Source organism: Schistocerca gregaria, chromosome X (assembly GCF_023897955.1).
Source record: "Schistocerca gregaria isolate iqSchGreg1 chromosome X, iqSchGreg1.2, whole genome shotgun sequence".
Taxonomy (NCBI): Eukaryota; Metazoa; Arthropoda; class Insecta; order Orthoptera; family Acrididae; genus Schistocerca; species Schistocerca gregaria.
The window spans coordinates 629,996,512-630,008,682 of record NC_064931.1 but is presented as its reverse complement, the minus strand read 5'-3'; positions in this window follow the sequence as shown (position 1 = coordinate 630,008,682).

The window sequence follows — 12,171 nt, the reverse complement described above, 5'->3', positions numbered from 1 at the left end:
TTTTTCGTTCGACAGAATCTTCTCACGAAATTCCAATAACCAACTTTCTCCTCCGAATGCGAAAATATTATGTTGACACCGACCTATATATGGAGAAACGATCATCACGATAAAATAAGGGAAATCAGAGTTTGTACGGAAAGATATAGGTGTTCGTTCTTTCCGCGCGCTATACGAGATTGGAATAATAGGGAATTGTGAAGGTGGTTCGATTGATTTGCAGAATATCCATGTTGATGTAGATCTCCTTATCTGTAGCCTCATGCTTTGTTTTACACCTATTATGTAGTAGTCTCTGTGAATAAATTTATTTTTGCAGTGACTGTATACTATGGAGGGTCCTTTCTAGCATGAACTGTTCTACTAGGGATTCCTACACTTCTAGCCAGTGCATGGTAAGCTATTCTTCTAAACCTGAGCCACAGTTCTACATCCTCCTCTCCCAAAATAAACGTTTCAAGCTCCTTACTGAGATACAACACTACTTACGCCTCTTCATCCAGTTTACTAAAGTTATACATCTTTATATTTGTTTTAGTTACCCTTTGTACTTTGGCAATAATTGTTGCTACAGCTACCTCATGGTCATAGATGTCCTCAAAGCAGTCATGTCTATTTGTTGATATTAGTTCCAGTAACAAATTAAACCAGTAAACTGAATGGTTATAAGAAGAACAGTATTTTCAGTTTTAACATATTTTCGTTGGGGTTCTGTACAAGAGAGTTCTTAAATACCTTGTATATTTTTTGTATCATCACCCATTCTACATCGACAGTGGACTAAAGCATCCTCCATACTTCTCCTTCAATTACAGCCTACAGGCATGTGCATTCACTATTTTTAAATTCGTAACTGTTATTACATGTAGCTGATTTTGGAAAACAAATACAAATGTGGTGTTTCAATTAAAAATAAGATTACAGGTCAAATTGATTAGAATACATTTTAGAAAATTGTATAGAAATTATTATGTCGTGAACTTATGCAGTTATGGAGGAAGAAGACAGTACTAATCAGGAAGTACTGCATTTCATATTTCACCTTGATAAATTTTCTGTGATTATTCTAAACTCATTGGATGTTGCTGGAATGATTTCTTGGACAAAGTTTCTCCTGATTACTGCTCCCAAGCTTAGCTGAACTGAGAAAATGTATCATCTTAGAAATGTCATTTCCATTTGAACTTATAAAGAATAAAAATATATCAAAGAAAAAATGCTTCAACATGAAAGAAAGCTGGATGGGCGTGCAAAAACAGGAAAAGTTTAGCGAATAATAAAAAATCTAGATGGCAACAAACATTTAAATCACTGAGAAATGCTAAGAAACAGACTAATTAATACGAAATAGAAGATCGGGAAGTAAAGGGAAAGAATGGGTGGGAAACTTATGACTTCCAGCCACATGGGTATTGTGGTAATACAACGACTGAAGTTGAAACTTTGTGCTGGACTGGGACACAAATCCGGTTGCTCCAGTTCTCTAGAACGATTGCCTTAACTGCCCTGGCCATCTGGACACATTTTCTGTCCGACCAAAATCCTCAACATAATCACATGTTGCAACATATTGTCCCTCGTCTGTTAACCTCCTACTTGCAGATTGCTGTTTCCTGTAGAAGTTTGGTCGATATTAGTGCATCCCCATGAAACCAAAGTCAAGGAGAGGTCAAGCTCTTGCAGAAATGTATACATCTGAGTGATGTATGACCCGTCAGACATGTCTGATAGAACATACACCACTTAGGTATATAAGGAATGGATGAAATTTTACGCATTGTTCCATATACAATTTAACTGTACAAGCTCTCCCCAGAGTGTCTGCTCGGTTGTACAATGTGCCGTTATGTCCAAAGATTCCACTACAGTACCTGAAGAGGAGCCAAATGCATTGACGCATGATAAGGACACCTAGGTGCTACTGTACCTCTTGGTACTACTGTAATCTGTGTTCCAATATCAGCAACAAGATGCCATCTTTGACAGAAGTTTGGAACCAGCTGCAGTTCATCTATGTAATGCTGCATCCAGGACTGCATAAAGAAGACATCTGACAGAATGCAAAGGCTACAAAAAGGTATAACCTACATCATTTCACTTTCCTATGGAACCACCAAGACAATGGAATCAACAAAAGCAGCTGCAGTTTACGAAGTGTTTGCAGGTCCACAATGAGGACCACACTTGGTGTTTGCATGGTTTTTCTGGAAGACATGACCTAGTTAGAGCCCACTGTTGCTACAGGCTTCAGCAACTTGTTGAATTTCTTTCCCAAAAGGCCTGCAATACATCATGGTCATACCAGTGTACCAGTGATGAGTTGCTTCCTCTACAGAAAGGGTATATAATTCACAACCTGTGGGCTGTATATGGCCCTTAAAGATTATTTATGTGACCCATCGTGCCAGTATAATGGTATGTTAATGTTGCATCACCTTACACACAGGCATACAAACCTCAATTAGCAGTGAATATTATGACAAGCGACTACCACACATGGGACCCAAAAAATAAAAAAATGACAGATGTTAGGTTTTACTGATACCTGCAGAAAGAGCATCTTCGCCACCACCTCCTTTATACTCTTATCGCCAACCACCCCTTCCTGTATTGCTGGCCACACACTGCGCCGGGTGGAGTGCTGAGGGGGACAATCCTACTGAAGGCCGCCTGTGAACTCTGGTCCCTGTGTCGGATGCGGAAGTCACTCTTGGCCAACGCTGTGATTCTATTGGCTGAGTGGTGGGTTCCAAGCTTTGTTGAGAGTCTCTGTTGATCAGCCCATCAGCGGCTCATCTTTCAATTGCCTCCTTCAGAACACAGTTCCAAAATGACGAGGTCTATCTTAGCGCTTCTGTTTCTTCATACTTCATGGAGTCCCATGCAGCCATGCAGTGTTCTGCAACCACAGAGTTTGATGGCTGCTCAAGTTTGGTGTGTCTTCTGTGTTCCTTGCATCTTTCTTTGATTGTCCATACAGTCCCCCTGACATAAGCCTTACTGCATTTACATGGAATACGGACGGTAATTGCCTGATTTATGGAGCCTAAAGTCATCTTTCACCATACATAATAGGACATGCATTTTCGGAGATGGATGGAAAACACATTCAATGCCATGTTGAGCCACGATTCTGCCGATTTTGTTTGATATTTTACCAACGTACAGCAGATCGCCATTGTACTTTCCTCCTTATCATTATTTATCTGCTGGGCTTGTACTTTCTGCCTGATAGCACGTTGGCATTGTCTCTCGTTGCATCCATTCTTCTTGAAAACGTGTGTAAGGTGGTTAAGTTCCCTTAGTAGGCTATCTTCGTCCACTATTGGGCGGGCCCTGTGTACCAGTGTAAGTAGTGCATCTTCAAACTGTGAAGGATGATGGCAGGTGGCAGAGTGGAGATACAAATCAGTGAGGGTCGCGTTTCTGTACACACTGTGTCCTATAGTGCCATTTGTTCTCGCTTGACTAAGACGCCCAAAAGAGGAGTAAGCCACTCTCTTCTACCTCCATTGTGAATTTGATACTAGGCTGCAGAGAGTTCAAATGTTGGAGGAACTCCTGAATGCTATCACTCCCATGTGGGCACACTACAAACGTGCCATCAACATATCTAAAAAGCATGTGCGTGACATTGAAGCTGCTTCCAGTTTGCCACAATCGGTGACAGAGGGCACCCAATGACATCACCATTTGTTTGTTCATAATAGTCGCAACTGAAGGGAAAGAATGTTGATGTGAGGACAAATTTAAAGAGATTAGACATTGTTGGGTTGATATTATGCTCCATCACCTTGAGGGAATCAGTAAGTGGCACCCTGGTGAAGAGGGATACCACACCAAAGCTCACCATAAGGTCCTGGTCCAGAGGCGTAGTTCTTGCACCTGTTGAATGACATCTTCAAAGTTTCTGATGTGGTGCTGACATTTACCAATGTAGGGGGCTCTATACTGCCATTACATGTTTAGCCAGCCAGTACACAGGTGTGTCTGTGTTGCTTCAACAGGATGCAGGAGAACATCTGATTTGTAAACCTTTGGTATGTCATAGAGCATTGGTGTGCAGCAGCTCGTAGCCGAAGCTTCTTGATGGTTTCCTTCAGCAGGGACTGGCACAGAAGCTCCAGTAGTCTTCTTCACTCTGTTGGTTGTGTCTCCCTTCAATTTTCTGTATGCTGCGTTCTTGAGAAAGTCATACATTTTCCGACTGTACTCTGACAGCGGAAGTAGTACAGCGGCATTTCCTTTGTCCGCAGGCAGAATGACTATTTCGGGATCGTTCCACAGTTCTCGAATGGCAACTATTTCCACTTTCGTAACTATCGTCTTTGGTGGGACGACTATAGCAAAGTCTAATATACACAGGGTGTTACAAAAAGGTACGGCCAAACTTCCAGGAAACATTCCTCACACACAAAGAAAGAAAATATGTTATGTGGACATGTGTTCGGCAACGCTTACTTTCCATGTTAGAGCTCATTTTATTACTTCTCTTCAAATCACATTAATCATGGAATGGAAACACACAGCAACACAACGTACCAGCGTGACTTCAAACACTTTGTTACAGGAAATGTTCAAAATGTCCTCCGTTAGCGAGAATACATGCATCCACCCTCCGTCGCATGGAATCTCTGATGCGCTGATGCAGCCATGGAGAATGGGGTATTGTATCATAGCCGTCCACAATACGAGCACGAAGAATCTCTACATTTGGTACCGGGGTTGCGTAGACAAGAGTTTTCAAATGCCCCCATAAATGAAAGTCAGGAGGGTTGAGGTCCGGAGAGCGTGGAGGCCATGGAATTGGTCCGCCTCTACCATTCCATCGGTCACCGAATCTGTTGCTGAGAAATGTACGAACACTTCGACTGAAATGTGCAGGAGCTCCATCGCGCATGAACCATATGTTGTGTTGTACTTGTAAAGGCACATGTTCTAGCAGCACAGGTAGAGTATCCCATATGAAATCATGATAACATGCTCCATTGAGCGTAGGTGGACGAAACTAAAATGAGCGCTAACATGGAGATTAAGTGTTTCCGGACACATGTCCACATAACATCTTTTCTTTATTTGTGTGTGAGGCATGTTTCCTGGAAGTTTGGCCGTACCTTTTTTTAACATCCTGTATTTTAGACTGTGACTCTAGTGAGCGCGCGGAACGTTTTCCGACTTATCTGTTTCACATTGTCGCTACGGAGTGTGGAAATTACTTGTCCTATACCACTGATGAAATCTGCAACATGTATAGCACTCGGTGTTAGTGTGTAGTTGAGTCCTTTTTTCAGAACTGATTTTGCCGTATCATCAATGTATTTCCCCATGAGGTTGATTATGTTTCATAATTGTTGCTCATCTTGCGGCTGTTGTTCTCTTGCTGCCAGAGGTCAGACTTGGAGACTTGTTTGGTAGCAGCACTCCACCGAGATTGGTCCACATATCTCAAAGTGAGTAGACGCTCTCTCCTGTCGCGAAGTTTATCCATCTTCTTTAGTCTCTGATGCATTTCCTCCCCATAGAGGAATCTGATGTTTGATCTTAGGCTTTCCCCGTGAATCAACTGTTTGTACTGTTGTCGTGCGTCCAGCAGTGTGTAGTCGTTTTCGTAATGTGATATCACAGTGTGAAGGTACAATATCAGATGAAGAAAGCCTACCAAGGGAGCTTAAACACCTTAAGCACGTTTTCAAGAAGAATGTATGCAACGAGAGACAAAGCTGACGTGCTTTCAGTCAGAAAGTACAAGCCCAGCAGACAGATAACGACGAGGAGGAGAAGGCAATGGCGTATCTGCTGTACGCTGGCTAGTATCGAACAAAATTGGCAGAATCCTGGCTCGTTGTAAGATTAAATGAATTTTCCGTCCATCTTCAAAAGTGTGTGCCCTATTATGTACAGTGAATTGACTTGGGACTCCATAAATCAGACGTTTATCGCCTGCATTCAATGTCAATGTGGTAAGGCTTGTATCGGTGAGACTGTATGAACAATCAAAGATAGATGTAAGGAACACAGGAGACAAACCAGACTCGAGCAACCAACAAAAGCTGCCGTTGCAGAAGACTGCATGGCTGCAGGGAACTCCGTGAAGTATGAAGAATCGGATATGATAAGACAGACCTCGTCATTTTGGAACTGTGTTCCAAAGGAGGCAATTGAAATATGAGTCGCTGATGGGCTGATCAACAGAGACACCGAGCTCACTCTCAGCAAATCTTTGGATCCAGCACTCAGCCAATTCAAATCACAGTGTCGGTTGAGAGGGACTTCAGCTCCCTGATGCAGGCCACAGGAGTACTGAGAGATCAGAGGTTCAGGCCTAGCTGCCGGAGGGGTCTCCCCCCCCCCCTCCTCCTCTCCACCATTCCACCCATCACGGCGTGTGGCTTTCAATAGTGGAAGGGGTGGCGGGCAATAAGAGTATAAAGGAGGTAGGATGTAGCAAAGACGCTCATTCTACAGGTATCACCTGAAAATAGTGAGTAGATACGCTGCCAAAATATCGTTTTATGAAAACAACTGCACACGGCAGTAAACCCGACAATAGCTGATTCGCCTGGAAAGCCTAAGGTCACACACAGATGCATCAGAGACTTAAAAAGTAAGATAAACTTCGTGTCTACTCAGTTTCTCTCACCTTGCCGACGAGCTGTGGTGGTCACAGCATAATACCAACATTCACAAGGATTGCCCACTATATAAAAACAGCGACCACCCACAGGATCACAAGAAGAGCTAGTCTGGCACTTGTAAAGGAAAGGATCCGGTACACATGTTGCTTCCTGGGAGTGGGCTGACGCTGTTTCTTGGGCTCATTTGGACTGATCTCGACACAGTGCCACTACCAAACAAGTCTCCAAGTTTAAACATGTGGCACCAAGAGAACAACAGCTGCAAGTTGAACTACAATGACAAACAGTAATCAACATCATGCGGAAAGACTTTGACTCTGCAGCAAAATCAGTTCTGGAAAAGAGACTTAACTTTGCACCAACACTGCTTGCTATACCTGTGGCAGATTTCATCAGTCGTATAGAACAAGTAATTTCCACCTTCCCTAGCGACAATGTGAAAGAGATATGTTAGGAAATGTTCCATGCAATCACTAGAACCATCCCACTGAAGACGAACATCACAAAAGTGGAAAGAGCTGTCGTATAACGATCCTGAAACAGTCAGTCTAGAACAGAAGAAATGCCACTGTACTAATACAATTGTCAGAGTACAACTGCAAAATGTATGACCTTCTCGAGGATTCGCTATACAGAAAATTGAAGGGAGATCCGACCAACAGAGTGAAGAAGAAGACTGTTGAGCTCCTGTGTAGGGTCCCTGCTGAAGAAAATTGTCAAGAAGCTTTGGCCACGAGCTGCTGCACCATGAAGGCTAGAGCCTAGAGCATACCAAAGGTTCACAAATGGGATGTTCCTCTATGTCCTACTGTGAACAACATAAGCACATGAATGTAACAACTGGCTAAACATCTAACAGCAGTATTAAGCCCCAACGTCAGTAAATGACAGCATCACATTGGGAACTCTGTACATTTCATTCAACAGGTGCAAGAACTATGCCACTTGTTGATTCCCTCAATTTGATCAAGAAGAATTTCAACCCAACAATAACTGATCTCTTTCCCTTTGTCCTTATATCAACATTCTTTCTCTTCAGTGGGTGTCTATTAATGACAAATGAATGGCATCAACATGGGGGTCATCTGATATCAGTTGTGGCAAATTTGTTTATGGAAGACTTTGAAGAGAAATCTCTGGAAACAGCTTCACTGTCACGTACATACTTTTTTCAGATATGTTGATGACGTATTTGTTATATGGCCACATGGGAGTGAAAGATTTGAGGAGTTCCTCAATATCTGAACTCCCTGCAGTCCAGTATCAAATTCATCTCGGAAGTGGAAGAGTATGGCGAACTCTCCTTTCGACGTCTTAGTAAAGAGGAGAATGAATGACACTATAGAACACAGTGTGTAAAGGAAAGCCACCCACACTGATTTGTATCTCCACACTGCCATCTGCCACAATCCTTCACAGGTGAGGGTGTGCTATGTACACAGGGTGCGTCCAATATCAGAGGAAGAAAGTTTGTCAAGGAAGCTTAACCACCTTAAACACATTTTCAAGAAGAATGGATAAGACAAGAGACAAATCCGACGTGCTTTCAGGCAGAAAGTACAAGATGAGCAGACAGGAAACAAGGAGAAAAAGAAAAAGGTGTATCTGCCATACACTGGCAGAGTATCAAACAAAATCAGCAGAATCCTGACTCGATGGTTAGGTACAGTGAAAGATTACTTGGGGCGCCATAAACCATGTGTTTACTGTCCGTATTCCATGTAAATGTGGTAAGGCATATATCGGGAAGGCTGTATGAACAATCGAAGAAAGATGCACGAACACAGAAGATGCACTAAATTCGAGCAACCAACAAAATCTGCAGTTGCAGAACACTGCAAGGCTGCAGGGGACTCCACGAAGTATGAAAATACGTAATTGCTATGACAGACTTAGGTCGTTCTTGGACGGTGTTCTGAATGAAACAATTGAGATATGAGTGGCTGACAGGCTGATCAAATGAGACATTGCATTCACTCCCAACAAAGCTTGGGTCCTAGCACACAGCCAACTAAAATCACAGTGTCATCAAGAGAGACTTTCTGCGCCCAACACAGCCAGGGGTACTAAGAGTCCAGACCTCACACCCAGCTTCCGGTGGCGGCATGGCCCCCACTTATCCACCCATTTGGGCGTGAGGTTGGCGATGGAGGAAGGGGTGAAGACCGATAAGACCATAAAGGAGGCAATATGTAGCATAGATGCTCATTCTTCACGTATCACCTGAAGATGATGCCGAGGTACTCTGTTGATATATTGTGTTATTGAAATGAATGTGTCCACTGGGCACCTGACAACACAACAAATATAAAAGAAGATCCCACTCAGGTGTTCTGCAGACTCCTCCATTCAGTACACACTGCTGTCAGACTGTGGAGCAACTGTGTTTGTTTTGGAAAACTGAAAAAAACCTGCTGTGGGTTCACGCACAAACAATAGTTCAATATTGACCAAAATCTTTGTCATTGTAGCTGTGTCAGTTTACTTCCTATGTCTGCTTGATACATATTGATACAAGTCAGTAGTTTTTGTGACTATGACATCATGATGTTTTCCATTGGTGCCAGCAGCAGTGTTCAAACAGTTAAGCTATTGTAGCTGCTTGGTGAATGAGTAAACAATATTAATTAACAAAGCAATTAGTGATGAACCTATTCCTGACCCACTGGGGTTATATTAATTACTTGTGTTTTGTACTATATTTTTCTAATTAAATTTACATTGCTATGAAGACCAAATTTGAAACTGTTTATTTGGCCCGTGGTAGCTTTTGAGTTCGACACCCTCACTTTACAAGCGCTATGGAAGCCCATCACTGATGAAGAAAACACAGCTGCCTTTCAACTATGGTCTCCAGCACTAGGCCCAAATAGGCTAAAAGCATCTTAGCTGTGCTACCTACCCAAGGTTGTCCTTCTGAAGCCACTGAGTGTCTTCCTGATTCTTCACAGGCTCCATCCTGGTCCTCATGAGAGCAGATCTGGCACATCCCACAGGCTTTCACTCAGACATAGTCTACTTGGTCCGAGTCTACACCTGTTACTAGGTGTTTTTGGGATGCTCTATGTGACTCCGTGATTTGGACAAGCATCAGTAAGTTCTGATCTCCTAGGAGAGGATGCTGGAAAACAGCATCCTCCTTGATCTTGCGATTACCCATGTGAGACAGTTCTATCAGTCATTGGATCAACAAAATTACCTGAATTGATGGAAAACGAGGAACTGGGAATGGCCTTTTCTCTACTGGTTTTGAGAAGGGGCATCTTCTATTTCTTGTCCTCTTTATGATATCAATAAACATGGTGATAGCTAGTTATCATCACAAGTTAGATATGTGGCTGAAATACCTCTGCACTTAGGTTGTACCTTCAAGTATCTCAGCCTATAGTTATCAAAATTGTGCATGTGACCATTTCAGCCTAGATGTAACTGAAAATCATTGTCCATATCTATCAAACCACAGCAGGAACTATGTACCTTCAAAGATTTATTTTCTCTTGTCTTTACAGCAGCTTTGATATGTTGTACTTCTGTATGGGTGCACTCGAGCTACTGGATACAGTGGAGTGGTCTCTAGTCTTTAATGTCTTTGGCCTTCCGGTTGTACTTTGATGTACCAATATTCAAGAAGAGTGAGACTGGAGATTGGTGGTCCCTCTGCTCAGTGGCCTAGTCCAATATCCTGCAGCTAAGCTCATTCGAGTGTCTGCTTTCCTTCAAAACAGTGAAGAGTAGAGTCTATCAGAAGGTTATGACATACGTGGAATGGAGTAGCACTTGACAACAATTTCTCAATGTTCAGTAGCAGCTGCTGAGGCACAACGACAGCACAACTGTGGTACAGAATGTGGCACAACGACAATACAGTTGTGCTCATGGGTAATTGCTCACTTCATCTGGTTGAACATCAGGTCAACACAGGTAAGTAACTGATACTGGTGGAATATGACAGCATCAACCCTCTCCAAAAGAGAGCAAGGTTGTGCAATGAACTGAATATAGGCAGTAGAGTCTGTGCTGGCTGTTGACAGTAGAGACTGTCAGTCACACTATCCAACACTGTATTCAGATCCACAGGATGAAGATAAAAGAGCATGTTGCAATAATCAACTATCAATTTCATGGCTGCTCTCTGCATCCATATATATTATAAGTATAAAAATATAGGTATGCTCCAAATCTCCTTCTAAACCATTGGACAATTTCAACCAATCTTGGTACACATATCACTTACTGTCTACGAAGAATCAATGTGGGGTTCAGAACCATCAACCTATTAAAGGGATGGGACAGAGAAAACAGTATAGCCTATGACACACTGATGCCCATACTTTAAGTCACCCATTATTGAGAATGAGAGTACTTACTGTTGCAACAAATTTTACACATAATTTCAAACCTTAATGAAATTTTTTCTCACTAACAAATCTCACACAATGATGAATGTAAAAAAGTTTATTGCTTACTACATGTTACACTGTTCATGCAATAAAACTCTCACATGAAGCATGACATTTTAATTTATTATTTCTGTACTTGTAATGATGATGTGATCTCATACTGTGAGGAGAGTAGGAGATGATGTGGGAGACCCGCACTGCTGTACTAGGCAAGGTCCTAGTGGAGGTGGTTTGCCATTGCCTTCCTCCGACCATAATGGGAATGAATGATGAGAATGAAGACGACACAACACCACCCAGTCATCTAGAGGAAGGAAAAAGTCCCTGACCCCACTGGGAATCGAGCCCAGGACCCCGTGCGCGGGTAGCGCGAACGCAACCGCAAGACTATGAGCTGCGAACTCTGTACTTGTAAATGTATTCCCAATATATTTTGCAGACGGTATTGACGTATAGCACTGACTGTACCAGCAAAATTGTATCTTTGTATGACACATAGATCCAGAGTTATAACATCATAAACATGAAGCTGAATGACAATGACACTATAGGGTGAAATTTGCAAGAGATGCAGGTGAAAAATGCAAACAAATATGTGGGAAACAAGTTAAATATATATGAAATACATTTGATATGTTTGTACATGGCAAAGATAAGGGTAAGAAGCTCATCCTAAGGCCCCTGGACTGATTCCAACCAAATTTGATGCACATGTTTGTTACAATCTAGAAAGACACACTGTGGGGGTAATTATCACCATCCTCCTACTGAGGTGGGCTGATAATGTGGAGAGTGAGGGGAGGTGGAGGAGATGGACAGACAGTGAGGTGGGAGGAGGATATGGATACATGTACAGAAAACAAGGAGATGGGCAGAGAAAGGGAAGAGGACAAATGGGCAAAAAAAAGAAGAGGAGAAGATGGGCAGAGAAAGGGGAGAGGAGGAGATGGACAGAGAGAAGGGGGTGGAGGAGATGGACAGAGAGAGGGGAGTGGAGGAGATGTAAAAAGAGAGGGGGAGGGGAAGGAGATTGATAGGGGAGAAGGAGCATTTGGACAGGGGTTTGAGGATATGGACCGAGAAAGGGGAAAAAAAAAAAGAGGAGATGGAGTAATAGAAGAATGGAATAAATACAT